The sequence below is a fragment of the Vipera ursinii genome (assembly GCF_947247035.1).
Source record: "Vipera ursinii genome assembly, chromosome: Z".
Lineage (NCBI taxonomy): Eukaryota > Metazoa > Chordata > Lepidosauria > Squamata > Viperidae > Vipera > Vipera ursinii.
The window spans coordinates 92,561,993-92,579,588 of record NC_139517.1 but is presented as its reverse complement, the minus strand read 5'-3'; the positions used below and the strand labels follow the sequence as shown (position 1 = coordinate 92,579,588).

Below are 17,596 nucleotides of genomic sequence, written 5' to 3'. Positions count from 1 at the left end.
TGGGACGAGTAACAGGCTCTGTTACACGGCACTCGGGATTCAACCCGCCAAACTGCCAACCATCTGGTCGACAAGCTCAGCGTCCTAACCCACTGAGCCACCGCGTCCCTCTTCATTAAACTAAACATACCCAATTCCAGCAACTGTTCCTTATGTTTTAGCCTCCAGTCCCCTAATTATCTTTGTTGCTCTTCTCTGTACTCTTTCTAGTCTCAACATCTTTTTTACATCATGGTGGCCAAGACTGGATGCAGTATTCCAAGTGTGGCCTTACCAAGGCACTGTAAAGTGGTATTAACACTTCACGTGATCTTGACTCTGTCCCTCTGTTAATACAGACTAGAACAGGGGTGTCAAACTGCCGGCCTGCGGGCCGGACATGTCATCAGGAAACTGCGCTCATCTCATTGCTGGCAATGGAGAAAAAGCTCCAATACATCGTGTATCATCACAAGTTTGACATGTCTGGCCTAGAACGTGTTGGTTTTTTTGGCAGCTGCAGCACATTGCTGGCTCATATTTAAGTGATTGTCCACTAGGACTCTGAGATTCCTCTCACAATTACTACTATTGAGCAAGGTACCAGCTATACTATACCTGTGCATTTGGTTTTTCTTGCCTAAATGTAGAACCTTACTTTTTTCACCGCTGAATTTCATTTTATTAGATAGCACCCAACTGTCAGGTCTGTCAAGATCCTTCTGTATCTTAAGCCTATCTTCTTGAGTGTTGGCTATTCCTGCCAGCTTGGTGTCATCTGCAAATTTGATGTGTTCCCTATTTATCCCCTCATCCAAATATTTGATGAAGATGTTGAAGAACACTGGGCCCAAACAAAGCCCTGAGGCACACCACTGCATACTTCCCTCCATGTAGATGTAGCTCCATTGAGGACCACAGGGTGAGTACAGCCAGTCAGCCAGCTACGAATCCATCATCTGATGATGCTGTCTAACCCACATTTTTCTATCTTATTAAGTAGTAGGTTGTGATCTACTTAATGAAATGCCTTACTGAAGTCCAAGTAAATTATATCCACAGCATTCCTCTGGTTCACTAATTTTGTCACATGTTCAAAGAATGCAATAAGATTTGTCTTATGTGTGTGTGTGTGTGTGTGTGTGTACTCAATTGGCCACACCCACCCAATAAGCCACACCCACCCAGCACCTGACGATACATAAGTGTGTTCTGAGTTGCAGTTTGGTCTCTAAAATGTTCACCATCACTGACCTAGGTTATAATCCATGTGGTCCTGGTGATTTGAACTCATCTAGGGTGGACAGGTGCTCACTTAACATTTTCTTGCTTATCTTAATTTGTGTTTCTAATTTATTTTTTACAGTACTGTTTTTGATAGGTTGGACTGGTTTTTCCCTTTGTATAAGTTAGAAACAATTCTTCTGGGACTTCTAGTTTTGCACTGTAGCACTTGGCCATGTAACTGTGGAGCTCCGCACCCCACGGCTAGTTTCGCCCTGCCAGGGGACCCTAAATGGGACAAAAGTCACCATGGAGAGGCGACAAAGAAAGAGGGGTGCTCTGACGATCACGGAACAACGGCGGTCGATCCGTTCAATCTGAGGGAAGCCTGCTAACCCAACTGGAGAAAGGCTAGCTGTACACCAGTGTTTAGCCACTTGTAGCCGAAATCCAAGAGCAGGAACTAGAACAGTGGTGAACAGCGTGCTTGGAATTGGTGATAGTATCGATCTTCTTTCTTCTATTTTGTAACTGATTCCTTGGAAAAGATCCCCAAAGTAAGAAATCCTCCAAAAGTGAAGGGAGGGGACTACAGCCCCACTCCTCCACAGACGGAAGCAGTGAATTAACTTTTAAGGGGGAAAGAAGTATACTGAAATGAAATTTATAATACTACAGTCTGGATAAATCTAGAAACTAAGAAAATTGTTAAGATTTTACACCCTAAAGGGTTCTGATGAAATTATATATATAAAAAAAGAATTGTTTGGAAAAGCTGGAAAACAAACTACTGACATCTAGCGGAGAATCACAGTATAGAACATCAACAAGACAGATTCAGAAATTGGCAAGACACCCAGAAACAAAGAATAATCTGTTCCCTTGAACTTTAATAACTCTCAAGACGACAGCTAGGAACAAAGAAAGAAAACATACTGAGCCAGCCATAAGATTAAAAAGTGTCTGCAGAAAAAGAAATACTCTGACTGCTGTTTAAGCCCAAGAATTGTTTACAGAAAAAGAAAAAGTTTGATTCTTGGCTAATCTCTCAGGGGAAAATTTACAGGAAGTACTCAAGGTGGCTAAATATACTGGATTGCAATTCTGTCTGGTTGCTGACTCCTGAATAGAAAAACTGTCATAAAATACTGTTTTCACTGATACCTTGACAATTGGAAACACATTGGATTACAAAAACCATATATAAAGATAAGAACTATATAAGATTGGGTTGTTTGGATTCTGAGATTGGCTGGTTTGACAAGGCTAATCATAGAGACTATGACACTGATGAAAGATTATTTGAAGGGGGGAAGACAATATGGATATTGTATACTTATCAAAAAAATGACAGGAAACCACATCTAATATCTACTCCTGAAAGATGTAGCCTGGAATATCAGAGACCTCCAGAAGCAATATTCCAAGACAAGATAAATACTTTACAGGAGGAAATGTATGCAGTGCTCCAACAGATACAAGTCACAATGGCTTCAAACCATGAGGAGATCAAAAACAACTTTGATGACAGAAATGAGCACATCTCCAATCAAAACTTACAATAAAAAAACTCTCAGAAAATGACAATAAAGAATGAACAAACAAATAAAATAATAGAACACAAACTAGAAGAAAATGACTTAAACAGAGAAGCTACAAATGAAAAGAATTATAACTTAACACAAACAGGAAAAAATCTACAAGATTTTGCCATAACAATAAAAATGGAAAACATACTTTGTCAGGACGTCAAAATAAATCTGAGGACAAGAAAGGACAAAATGGACTATAGAACTGCCAGGAGAATCATTAGAGTTTGGGAGACAAAAAGCACATATCCTACGCAATTTGTCCTCCTTAATCCCAACAATACCACAAAAATACAGGAACCTTCTGGCAAGCAAAATATATTAACTTGGAAAGCTACTTGGCAAAAGAAGAAGACCAGAGTTAAATTCAAAAGATTTGATTCACCTTACCAGATGGAAAACTACATGAGCAAACACCTATTCGAATATGGTTAAAAGAACAAATAATTTTGGATATAAAGGGGCTCTATAGTAAGCGGGATAAAAGATATAAGTAGTATAGTATTTTTTACAATATATGAAATGTAAAAATATTGGGATGATATATGTAAATGAAAAGTTTGAAATTTAAAGGTAATTAATTTGAAGAGAACTAGGACTGAGAAATGACCGAAATATTGAGGGGAAATTAAGCTTAAACAAGAATTTTTGAAAACAGGATATATAGTGACTTAACAAAATAACGTTTATAAATATAAGTGAAATATAAGCTGATCAAAAAAGATGTTATATGTAGATGTTATAAGATAAATAAGTAGTATAGTATACTTATAACACATGAAATATGAAAATATTGGGATGGTGTATGTAAATGGAAAGCTTGGATATTTAGATAATCAACATTGAGAAAATTATGACTGATAAAAATGGTTTGAATAGTAAGGGGAAATTAAGCTTAAATAAGTTATGAAAATGGAATGCATGATGATTTTTATAAATATAAGTTGATTAGAAAAAATATCATATATGGACATTATTATTATTTGTACAAACATAGAAAAAATGCCTATATTTAATCATTTATCCATTGAAAATATTGTTATACTGTTTTTAAGGTTGACAAAAGAATACTATTGGAAGAAGGGAAGATCAAAGAAATGTACTACCGTATTTTTCGGACCATAAGATGCACTTTTTCCCCCAAAAGTGGGGGGGAAAACGAGGGTGCGTCTTATGGTCCGAAGGTGATCCGTATGGCCAGCCCCAACCTCTGCAAGTGGAGCACGAATTGGCACATGCTGAGAAACGCCGATCTCACGCTCCTGCACTCTCCCTCGCTCGGTTTCAGCTTCCCTTGCTACAAGAGAAAGCAGGCTGAAACGGAGTGAGGGAGATTGCCAGGAATGCGAATTGGCTGATCTCGCGCTGCTGCAATCTGCCTCGTTTCAGTCTGCTTTCTCTTGTAGCAAGGGAAGCTGAAACCCAGCGAGGCAGTTTGCAGGAGCGCGAGATCAGCCGATTCGCATTTCTGGCAATCTCCCTCACTCCGTTTCAGCTTGCTTTCTCTTGTAGCAAGGGAAGCTGAAACCGAGCGAGGGAGTTTGCAGGAGCGCGAGATCAGCTGTTTCGCATTTCTGGCAATCTCCCTCACTCCATTTCAGCTTGCTTTCTGCAAGAGAAAGCTGGGCTGCAGGGCCGCCTCCGTGGGTACTGCTCTAATGCAGAGAGGGAAGGACAAAGAGGGAGGGAAGGAAGGAAGGAAGGAAGGGACAATGGGAGAGGGAGGGAGAGAAAGAGAGAGAGAGAGAGAGAGAAAGAGAGGGAGAGAGAGAGGAGAAAGAATTTTTTTCTTGTTTTCCTGCTCTAAAAACTGGGTGCGTCTTATGGTCCGGTGCGTCTTATGGTCCGAAAAATACGGTAATTAATACACTAATTATGGAATTATAAAAATTAATCATTGTTGACTGTCAGTTAATTATTACTGTTTTTTTAAATATATGAACCAAGACAACACGCTGTTCACTAGGCACTAGGGATAGTGATTGTAAAATCAGTTATATATATATATATATATATATATATATATATATATATATATATATATATATATATATATATATATATATATATATATATATATATATATGGAAGGGACACGGTGGCTCAGTGGGTTAGGACGCTGAACTTGTCGATCGGAAGGTCGGCAGTTTGGCAGGTCGAATCCCGAGTGCCGTGTAGCAGAGTGAGCGCCTGTTACTCGTCCCAGCTTCTGCCCACCTAGCAGTTCGAAACCACATAAAAATGCAAGTAGAAAAATAGGGACCACTACGGTGGGAAGGTAACAGCGTTCCGTGCGCCTTTGGCGTCTAGTCATGCCGGCCACATGACCACGGAGACGTCCTCGGACAAGCACTGGCTCTTCGGCTATGAAACGGAGATGAGCACCATATAAGAAACAATTCTTCCAATTTAGTTAGTGTTGCTGAATCCAGGGCAGGAATAGTGGATGTTACAGCACAGCAATGTTGTTAGGATTTGAAAGTCCTGCATCTGCCTCTTGGCCCTTTTTTTGAGCTGCAAAATCTGTGAGATTGGAAGTCAACTGTGATAACTGTCAGGCATGTCAAGGTCCACAATCAAGGAAGTCCAAGAGACAAAATCATGATGTGTTGATGAAATGCATAAGGTATACTCCTGAAGACAAATACAAATAAATGAATGCATATCTTTGCTGTCTATAATATAAAGAAAAACTTACACTGAAGCACCTTCAGATATCCCACTGATTTTTTTGAGAACAAAATATATAAGAATCCAGGATATACTTGTTCTACCCTTCTATTACCAATACTATCAACCCTCAGGTGCCAATTTTGTTATGTCTGAATAAGAATTGCATTTGTGATTCCATTTATTTATATTCAAGTATAACTGCTCATACGGCTTGATGGCCAATATTGCTTTCTCAGATCCTTTGTTGTTGAACACAATTCTTCAGACTGCCTGGCTCAACACCTGAAACTTAAAATTTGAAGATACGTGTTCAACATGAATATAGGATATGGAAAACTATACTAGCATTGTCTTCTGATTATACCTTAGTTCTTGCTATACAGAAAACTAATATATGAGGGGGAGGGGACAATAATTAACAATCTTCTGTCATTTTAATATGAAAAATTCATTAATATATTGTTATCACTCAACGTAGACAGAGCAAACATCAAATAGAACTTCAAGCCAAAAGACATAATTATATATGCTTCTTTGTCTTTAGTAGGCTAGAGATTTTGAAAAGAGCATTATGTTAACAAATTTCTGTTGGGATGAGAGAAAAGAATAAGGAAGAATCATGACAAATTGCTCCAGACACAGATAGAGATGATATAGATATAAAACTGAAACAGATGATACAGATTTCCTCTGTTTTTATCAGTTATGCTACCCAAACCTTTATCAGTACTGTATTTTGAAAAAAGAGCTGGTAATGTGAGCTTTTAACTAGTTACTGTAATTTATTAAAAAAACACAGAAGATATGTTAAGTCATTAGTATTTCAATTGTTTGACAGGATTGTTGGAAAGCAAGAGAATGATGAATATATAAATTATCATCATCACCATCAAATTATCATCATCATCATAAGCAGGTATTTTAGGTCATCACCACAAGGTATGAACTAAAAATATTTAAGAGCAAATATGAAGTACAGGAACTGATTCATAGACTGCACATTGTCACAAAATATGTACAAAATTAACATGCAGCTAAAATCTGAAGACTTCTGAATCTTTTGAATGGTTCCTCTACATATGCTAAGAATCTGGTAGAAATAAAAAGTTCAGTAATGAAATCCTTATTCTAGTCACCATACCCTACAAGCTCAAATTGAAGAATATTTATAACTTTTTACATTTAATGTATCTCTGGTAGTTTAAAGAAAAAAGAGCATAATAATAAAATAATTTCATTAAAATGATCGTTTTCTGGTATTCCTTTTCCAAATATAAATGCCTTTTATTTTGAAATATATTTTACATTTGTCACAGAATAATGGTCTTGATCCAGGGATTTTCTTCCACAGAGATAGCAGCACTGAGAATCTCTCATTCCCAGATGATTGTCTCAAATACTTATCTAAATCTTGCTTTAAAATCAGAATTGCCTGCATGCGAAGCATGTATGAAAAAAGGAGGGTTTGATTAACTTTGATTATTCAACCACAGCTATGATGACATTTTTGACCCCCCTACCTCCTCTGGCTCTGTTTAAAAAACTAACCAACCTATAGCTATTATGAATTCTGAAAAATTTATAACCTGTTTATAGGAACAGATTGATAATCATGAAGAGAAAGTTCAGATGTGTCTTTCAGTCCATTTTCATAAGCGTGCGTACTATTGCCATCTAAACTGTCCTTTTAAATGAGAAGTTGGATTTGTACTTCTGGTTATTTATCAATGGGTTGCTCCTGAGAGCAGCCATGCTTTGAAGGCAGGCTTTTTTTTTTAACAAGGAGCTTCTTTAAGATAGTTTTTTAAAAATTAATTACACAATAAACTTCTGGATCTCTGTCAAGTTGCTCGCTGTGAGAAAGCCAGAGAGAAGCCCTGCTGGGTGGGTAAACTGATGACTCACTTTTAATATCAGGCAGAGCCAGGATCTCTAGTCCTGCCAAGTGAGCTCTACAGGGATCCCCGGTTCAACCCACTCACATTTCCTCGGCACAGCACTCTTTTTCAGCAAACATAGCTTAAGTGAGGCCCTTTGCTTTGTAAACACAAGGGCTTGATGAAATACAGCATCAGTGAAGGGAAATTCTAGTCTTAGCTTAGTACACAGATCCAATGTCCTAGCTTAATACATAGAAAATACTGCCCCATTAATTTAATTACTCTAAGAATAATTCTTTTTAGATGTTATCTTTGAGCATTGGATTCCAGAATGGATTATTTACATTTTTCCTTTCTTAAAGATGAACTTCAAAATTCCTTCCTTCCTTCCTTCCTTCCTTCCTTCCTTCCTTCCTTCCTTCCTTCCTTCCTTCCTTCCTTCCTTGTCCTCCTCCCTCCCTCCCTCCTTTTCTGTTTTGGAAACTTGATTTTTTTTCCAGGGAAAAAAGAAGCAGTTCTATTCAGTTTTGATTTGTAGTTCATGAGCCATTAAATTTTGCAAAGACAAACTATGTGGTTCTATATTTTGACATTACAACTTTAAGTCATGCTATTTGGAACTTTTTATGAGTTTGTTAGATGTATTTACTGGAAATACCCCAATCTCTGCTTGGCAAAATTTAAAATGTGGAGAATTCTTCCAGTACAATAGTCTCATCTCTAACAGATTTATGTTTTATTGCATTTCAGTCTATAAAATACATAAGGTATAAAAATAATTTACATGGCTGCCCATCTCATAGCAATGACTCTGAAGAGTAAATAATATTAAACCCAACACTTAAAATGATAATCCACAGAATTTCTGGTAAATGACATCTTCCAATCATAAAACATTGGATCCCTTACCCTGGGGAAACAGCCAGTTCTTCAGAAAATCTAAAAGGGTCAGGTCCATTCAGATTTTTGTGGGATTGCTGTTCCACACAGCAGGCGATGCCGCAGAGAAGGCACAACTGCTGGATCCCACAAGACAACCTTGTTTAGCAGAGAGCCCTGGAGCATTCCCTCTATGCTAGAACTCCTGGGTCAAGCAGAAATACACTGGATATAATATGGTCCCATAAACTGTCTGGCCCTATGATAACTGATAAATATGCTGCCAAATAGAAAATTATTATCAAATGTTTAAATACATAACACCTCTTTCTTATTGCATTCAGGTTACTATTAAAAGAGACAAAACAGTTTCAGTTCTAACTTACTGGAATACTCTGTTTGGTTATAAAAACTCATTGCCAAATTAGCAACCAAAAGCTTTTCTCTGATAGGATACAAAGCTGTTGTACACTTCAAAAGAAATTTGGATAAGACTTCAGAGAAAATATTACCCTGTAATGGGGATACATCTGTGCAATATATGTGCAAAATATGCTATTTTTCATTACTATTCAATTCCTATGAAATATATGATGAAACATCTCAAATTAAGCTTCTCTTGAAATTATGTGGAGGCTTGCTCCTTTGTCTTCTTCATATGAATTTTACTAGGAATCAGACATAAGAGATAAGACATATAAGACTCTTGATGTAACTTGGAAATATATTGTTCTAAGATAGATATGTCCAAAAGAAGCTCAAGAGATATTATCATAAAGAATGGCATTTTCATACCTTCAACAACTCATTTAGAAGAAATAGTCTTTTTCATCCTTTAAGGCAGGGGTCTTCAAACTTGCCCATTTTATGACTTGTGGATTTCAACTCTCAGAATTCCTCATCCAGGCATGCTGGCTGAAGAATTCTGGGAGTTGAAGTTCACAAGTCACAAAAGGGTCAAGTTTGAAGACCCCCTGCTTTAAGGCAAAGAGGGAACCAGTAGCTTTCCTGATGTTGCTGATGGTGACAGAGGCTATCAATTATGATTCAATAATACCTGACAGACCCCAATCCTCATTTAGGAAATTTATTCTATAGTCATGAGGTAGTTTGAATGGAACACCCAATGCTTTTTGTCTTGCCCTCAGGTGCTTTGGAGAATAAGTCAACTTCCTTTTCTCTGTGACAGCTCAAGTATTGGTAAACTGGTCTCAGCTAAACCTTCTCTTTGTTAAGCTAAATATACCTAGTTCTCTTAGCCATTTGTCATAATTTTTGCAGCATCTCCATGGTGAGGTGGTCAAAATTCAGATGCATGGCAACTGGTATGTATTTATGATGGCTGCAGTGTCCCATGGTCACATTCTGTGACCTTCTGACAAGCAAACTCCCAGGGGAGATTCACTTAACAGTTATGTTACTAACTTACCAACTGTGGCAAGAAAAGTTGTAAAATGAGGCAAAACTCACTTAAATTTTGGGCTTGTGATTGTAAATCAAGTTCCAAATGTGACCCCATTAATCCAATATAGAGTGGTAATACTGCTTCTTTGTTTTTGATGCTTTCCCTCTGTTGATGTAACCTAGCACTGCATTAGCCTTTTGGCAGTGGAGCATTCTGTTGTCTCTTGGGTGATGGTCTGCTAGGATTCCTTGATCTCTCTCACAGTTACTACTGTTGAGCCAGGTACTGCCTATTCTGTACCTATGCATCTGGTTTTTCTGCCTAAGCGCAGGACTTTATTTTTCTCACTACTACATCCTACATCATGCAAATTATTTCCTCTGTGTTGCTTTGTCCAATCCGCTTCAGTGACTTTCTCAATCCTATACAGAAAAATGAAAGAGGGGAAATAGATAATATCTGGCAGAAATGTCCGTTTTCCTGGTAACTGAGCACTCCCTTCTGCCATCCTTCTAGTCAGGAGAATGGAAAGCTGCTAGTGATTTTGTTAAATAGTACTTATATCTTGTTGCTTTTAGGATATGATGGATACAACCTGCAAATGTGGGCAACTATCAACAAATTTAAAAGCTCTCTGTAAATAATCAGTTCACACCATCTGTTGCCTTAAAGCTACACTTACATAGCCTCAGTTAATGAATTAAGCAATTTTTCCAAAATTTTAAAACAATTGCTTAAAGCTGCTGATGAGTGTTAAATGACTCCTGAACAATTATTTTAGTGCACACATTCTACCACGCTCTCCCCCCACACACACATGTAATTGGTTTATTTTAGACTGTTACACTTAAGATACTACTCTTCTTTCCTGCTACCTTTTATCTTCCCCACTAATCCCTTTTAAAATATATTTTCTCATATGCAGAAAATATGCTTTAAATTGTTTTGTCATTAGTTGTCTCTTGATTATCAATATTATAGCAAAAACAATGCAAGAATAATAGGGGTCTTTTATTTTTAAAAACATGTGTGGTACTTTCTTGGCTCCTTCTTAAATGTTATTATTACTGGAGCTTTTACAATTCTGTGACTCCAAAGGAACCCTACAATTTCCTTCGGTGTAGGGTTTCTCCTTTTCCTGTGTTTTCATGCCACAAAAAGGGTGTCTCAGAAAGTTTTCTTCTCTCTCTCTCTTCCCCTAAAAGAACTGTAATAGCCCCAGCATATTCCTAATCTAATTAACATCCATAACACTTAGACAATAAATTGACTTCAACTGCTCTTGAAGTTCCCTGCCACCTTGTTAAGTTGCCTTCCATTGCAGCTGTAAATCAAAGGAGAAGGGCTAAGGTCACAGTCCATGTTTGCTGTATGCTTGAGTGAGAGACACTGATGGTTTTACCAAGTGCTCCTTTATGTTGTTTTTGCAGAGCTGTAGAAGAGAGTACATTGCAATCCCAAACAAAATTTTGTTCATCTTGAGCAGAAAAGCAAAGTAGCAAAGTTCAGTTAAGTGTAAATGTCAAATACAAGGTAAATAAAAATTAAAAAATCAAATAAGTCTACAGCTCACTGTTTAACATGTTTATTCAGGAGTAAGAACTCCAGAATTCCATGACATTTTTTTAACGCAGCCAACAAATCAAAGACTCACAAGTAAAAAAGAAGTGTATATGTGTGTATGTGTGAGAAAGAGTGAGAGTATTAATATAATGTTCCATGCTTGAACTGAAATGCAGGTGCACTTAGAACTGTAGCTTTAAAAATTATGTGTTAAGTATTGTTAGAAAATTATATCCTGGTTAAATCATTCCCATAATGCATTCCATTTATAAAAAGATACACATTCAGAGCTTTAGGAATATAACAATATAAACTATTAAACTAGATCATTGATCCATGTAGCTCAATTTTGATTATTATGGCTATGTATTCCATCACTATCAAAGTAGGAATTAAATATTAACAATTACAATTGTTAATATTTACTGTTACAATACATTGCTGTCAGTGAATTATTGTTTATTTCACTGCTTGTAACCAACCCTGTATCAATAATAAAATAAAGGTATCTACTAATGCTCAAAATGTAACCTATGATGAAGAACTGATATCTTTGCAGGACTTGCTGAACCACTTTCTGAATTTAGTGGTACAGTACACCAACTTAACTGGATCTTCTTATCAGAGTCATGAATACTTTAGGGCCCCTTGCTTTCAAGAAGTGTATTCTAAGTATTGTTAAAATTACTGTATATTTAATCTACTACCTAAATAAGTAATAGGCAATTTATGACCCTGGGGCCACATGGGACCTTGAGAGTCTCTCTCTCTCTCTCTCTCTCTCTCTCTCTCTCTCTCTCTCTCTCTCTCTCTCTCTCTCTCTCTCTCTCTCTCTGTGTGTGTGTGTGTGTGTGTGTGTGTGTGTTTTACAGAGCTTCTCCTGATGTCAATTACTGGGAATAAATAGTTTTCTGCCATTTTGACATGATGATCTCATTATAGTATAAGCTCTTATATCAATGTAGCACAGGTTTTAAAATAAACAGCCCTCTTCTGCCTTCATTCTTTCTTACCTCCTGCTTGCTCCTCCAGACCTGAGAAAGTGAAAAATCTTTGTCTTGTCTATATGTAGACTTGCCTATCTAGCAGGATGCTCACTTCACTCTAGAAGGCTCCAGCCACCAAGAAGGTAGAGGTCCACTTCTGGCCTCGAGAATCATTCTGCAGTTACATTTAGATCAATTGCCATTTTAATTTTTATTAGATGTACACATTGGCATATTTTCAGCACTGAGTAGTGAAGGGTGAGTAGTAAAGAACAAATTCAGCAAAATATCTAGTAGTGGGGAATCAAAAAGAGAAGGGGATCTTTTTTGCATTTCCCAAATTGGTAGCCTAACATTTATGGTCAGAGAGTGAGATCACAAGGCAATAATATTGAAACATGCCATCTAAAAATTCTATATATCTTTTGGTTATATCTTGCTAAAAGATAAATTGGATAAAAATCTACCTCAGATGATTAAAGACAGAAATACTGTGATCTGGATACATTATCTATTATCCATCTCCTTAAAGAATCTATCTATGTTCTCTGATACTTTTCTATAAGCATAGATCTATTTTATTGGTTTATTGTTTTTACCATGGCATTAGTGAATGCATGGCGAAAAAAATCCCATTACATCTGAAAAGAAGGGATCATATTGTGTTTTACCGCAAAATACACTAATTGCTACTGTATTACAAATATGGTAAATATTTTAATAAGGAAAAGCTGAAGCAGTCATGGAAAAACATATCTCATCACTGGTTCACTTAAATTGGATATATGTACATCTGGCTTTATTTTTAAAGCATATGCAAGTCTTAACATTTTCAGCAACAGGATAGCTCAATAGATATGAGGCAACCCAGTTTTTGTGTTTGATAAATCGCATGTAAAATCCTGTATGAATTCTTAAAATATATTTTATATCATCTAGTACTGATACCAGCAAATGTTGAACTGCCCAGAAATGTTCATTGAACAGAAAAGAATGGAAGTTTTATTATGTTAAGGCAGCAGCAATAACTATACGTCCTAGAAGCTAAGCCATATTGAACTCAATGGGACCTATGTCCAATTAATGTATAGGATTCCTCAGCAAAATTTCTAGCTTCCATGCTTGTGGTCATGTATCTTAAGATTGATCTGGCTCACATCAGGCTAAGTCATAATGTATTTGGTTTGGATTCAGATTAGCATGTTGTGCTAACCATAATTTATGACATAGCATGTGGTGGTTTATTCACTAAAGCATAGGTCATATTTGGACATTATATATAACTTATTCTTAAAAAGATTATCTTTCTCTTTGATGGTTTGTCAAGGAATAATTCTGTATTTTTGAATGGCTTCCAGCTCAAGTCTGTCTTACAGTGGGGTGGGTGGTCATAATTAGAGAAAGAATGACTTTAATGTTGCACAGAAGTGTTTAATACCGGGAGAGCTAACTGAGCAGGCATACTGTACAATAAATATTGACATAGCTATAGCTTGCATTTCTATTTCTATTATAGTAACTACTTTTAAATGTATGCCTTTCCATAAACATTTAGCAAATTCGTATTTAATCCTCATTTTTCATAATGCACTGTCCCTAGTTTCTTGTAATGAATGACCTATTCTCTAATATATTAACAAGGAATTCTCATGAACAAGAATAGCTAATCTCACATTTTCTGTTATTTTACAAGTCCCATAGTTGTTTACTATTTTTTCAAGTTGTCTGAATTCATGAAAACAAAAACAGAGGATAAAGCCAAGTTTGCTGTACTTACCTATCCCTTAAGCCAGTTGTTTCTGGCTGTTATTCCACTTTGATAGTGTAAGTTCAATGTCCTACACTTAAAACCATCTTCAAAGAGTATTTAGCAACTTATAACTTTGAAGAACTCTGATCAGATCTCACCCATACTAAAAAATTTGCTGTTTGCCAACTCCATTCCACTTTCTCTCTAATATGTCAAGGAGGAGGGACAGATTTTAAGTCTCTTAATGGCCCAGAGATTCTCTACTTAAGGAAGTGCCCTTCTCCTCCCAGATTTGCAAGAGATTGCTTTTCAGAAATGCAGGAAAGAGCCTTCTCCTGTGTCAATGCACTATTGTTGGATTTTTAATTAGTGCCAATGCTGTGTTTTCTCTTGAAAAGAGAGTCAGAATGTATCTTTTCAGTGTAATTACTCACATCGTTTGATGTTTTATTACAAGCAGTTTTGCTTCTTTGTTATAAACATTGATAAGGATAGTTATCATTGCTTTAATCTAGCTATTGTTTTGTTATTTTGTCAGGTACCTTTTTGTCAAGCACATATAGAGAAAGAGGAGACAGGATACTAATACAATAAATAAATAGTTATTTATCTCCAGGAATACTACAAAACTATATAGCTGATGATGTAGGAGACCAGAAATCACAACAAAGCAGTTGTTAGATGAGGTAGGGAAGTTGTGAAAAAGTGCCAAGTATGTATGTGAACATATCTTGGCTCAAAATGTCTTTGATGATATCTAGTGCATTCTGGGCAGGTATCAGAGGACCTCTGTTAAGAGTTAGAAACTTTTTTTATGGCTGCCATGAAGAACAGTTTAGCTAGACATTATGTTCTCTGACATTTTGCAGAACTGGCTATAAGCAACACAGCCAAATAAAAGTGAGGGCAAAAAGTCACACAAACTATCAGAATAAACACAAGCCCCTTCCATGCTAAATTCTTTTAAAAAAATAATAGCCTGAAATACAAACTTCAAACTACCAGTTTCTAGAAGCAAGGATTATTCCAGAACAGGCATCTATAAAATCAGCAGGCACAAAATATGAGATGGATCAAATGAAAGTATTTTGCTGTTAAATCTATTCATTTTGCTAAACATAAATTTGAATTACAAGTTTATTTAAAAAAATTGTAGTGATGTGTTTAAGACAGGTTACTGTACAACATATTGATTTCAATCCTTACCAATCAGTTCCTACAGAAGTCTTACTGAGAATTAATTGCCATTTTTAAAAAATAAAATATAATCAGTTTGCAAAGTCTGGCCATTTATAGAAAAATAGTAACAAATTAATTATAAATCACATTGTCATTTTTGTTGTATGGGGGAATCATTTCATAATATTCCCTTCAGCCAATTAGTTTTTTTCCACTTTATCCTTCTTTAAAAGGTGATGATTTTTTTTTGTATACCTATTCATCAATCTTTAGGTCTATGGCATTGATCAGACACCTGGAAACTGCCATATGTTTTAGCCATCAGGTTTGTAGATTCAAAATAATGGGCTTCTTTTTCTTCTTTGTATTCCTTTAAAGTAGGCAATAATACCAGACAGATGATGATATAGATACAGAAGTTGATATTGATTAAAAAACTAGAATTAGATTCTTTGCAAAATCATGTCTTTTTGAAGAAATTTAACAGCATTACCACTCATGCTGTTAAATGTAAAAAATCAGGGGCAAACTATTAAATAGCAATCCTTGAATGAAAATATGTATCTTCCTTGTAATGAGAACAAAACTGCTATTGATTAAAATTGCAATAATGCTTAAGGTTCCATTATCTTCTTAAATCTAATTGTTATTTTCTTCTTTCTATGTGCTATTTTATTTTATTATTAGAAAGAAATCAACATTTTAAATAATATCTCAGCTGACTTTCGGGTTCATTAACTGGAAAAGCTCCTAGGAATTGTATCAAAGAATAAATAATTACAACTTTTGGGAAACATATTTCACTTATTTATTTGGCCACACTTCTGTCCTATTTATATCCTGGGAATAGGATACATACAAATGTGGGTTGAGGAAGAATGCAACAATATAAACATTTAAAACACAACAAAAATAAAATATGAAAGAACTAAAGGCAATGTAATATACCAAAACCTAATAATTTGCTGACTATAAAGGTAATGAAGTTGTCACCATTCTCATGTTAAATGGCTTGAAAAGAAGTTCCACAATCGATACTACAGAGAAGACTTTGTCTTCATTATAAAGAAAGATATGGATCAGAGGGAAATCTCTGCCATAAAATATGCTCAGATATAATATGATTTGTTGAACTTATGACTAGACCATCTATTATGATTTATTTAATTGATCTTGATTCTGAAGGTCCCCCCAGCTTTTTGTCCTTGAAAACATTAAGTGGAAGATCAAATTAGATCTTGCCATTTTAAAAAGCATTGAGAAGTTATGTTTTCTGATTATCTGTGGAGGACTCGGAACAAGGGTAGTACAACAGAATTGACTCTCCTGGCTCTCTTATTCAATACCATCAACCATGATATTCTTCTCAATCAGCTCTGCGGTTAGGCGTGGGAGATACTTTTGTGGTGGTTCTCCTCCTTTCTCCATGGCCAGTGGTGTTAGTTTGCAGGGCAGAAGGGAGGCCAAGCTCTAGTCCCTGCAGTATGGGATGCCTCAGGCTCAGGCCTCTCTATTCTCCTTTTTTAACATCTACATGAAACTGCTGGGGGAGGTCATCCAATAAAGCAGGTTATGATATTATTATTTAGGTTGAGGATATCCAGTTATACATCTCCATCCCCGGCTGTTGTGGTCCTTAAAGGATATGAGTTTCTGGATGGAAAGAGGAATCAACTTTGGCTCAATGCTAGCAATATGGAGTGGTCTGGGGTTTTGGTTCCTCAGGCTCTATTGATTTCTCATCTGACTTTATGAGATTGTAATTCCCTGGACTAAGCTGGTGCTTTATTAGGGGGTCCTCCAAGATTCTTGGCTCCTGCTTGAGGAGCAAGTGAAAGTCATAGCTAGGGAGGCTTTTGCACAGATCATGTTGTGTGCCAATCGCATCTTTCCTGGACCTTTTATAGCACTCATGACTTAGTCACCATGCTCCCTAAGAATGTCTCCCCCGCTTCATTAGAATGGATAGGATAGGGATGTTCCAGATCTCTTCTCTGAGATCAACTACCTAGTGGGACCTCTGAAATATGCCTTTTCTATTGCTGCCCCTTCTTTATGGGATTCAGCAGGCCCCTATCCTTTTAGCTTTCTGGAACGCCATCAAGACCTGTTTTTAGCAAATCACTATGATAGTAAAGAATAGATAGCATGAAATGTTGGATCTGGCGGTGGAACATTCCCCAATGGGATGCTTATTTTGTTTCTGTTTTATTGTTTTGTCATTTTTGGTTATATTTTAAGCTATTGGGTTTTACTGCTGCACGAGCCAACAGTGATTTAAGATAGAAATCTTAATTAATGAATAGAAAAATTTCAATTAAACTTAAGCACAAATCTTTTATTGAAACCAAAGAAGAATCCCTAACTTGGATCTAACTCTGTAATAAGCTGTATGTTCACAGAGTAAAAGGGATCCTTTTAAGAATATTATTAATAACTTTTTTAAAGTAGATACTGCAATAATGTTGAGAAATCATTCTGAAATTTGT

General features: G+C 36.3%; 1 long non-coding RNA gene across 2 annotated transcripts in view; it reads right to left on the bottom strand.

Moving 5' to 3' along the window:
• LOC310648420 overlaps positions 1–17,596 on the bottom strand; it is a 46,055-nt gene that overhangs the window by 20,551 nt on the left and 7,908 nt on the right. Inside the window, exon 1 of one of the 2 annotated variants that reach the window (XR_014494092.1) lies at positions 8,255–8,881. The exons of the other annotated variant lie outside the window; for it this stretch is intronic. This is a non-coding gene — a long non-coding RNA (uncharacterized lncRNA). Of the gene's footprint in view, positions 1–8,254; positions 8,882–17,596 lie in introns of those variants that run through there. 2 annotated transcript variants of the gene reach the window in all.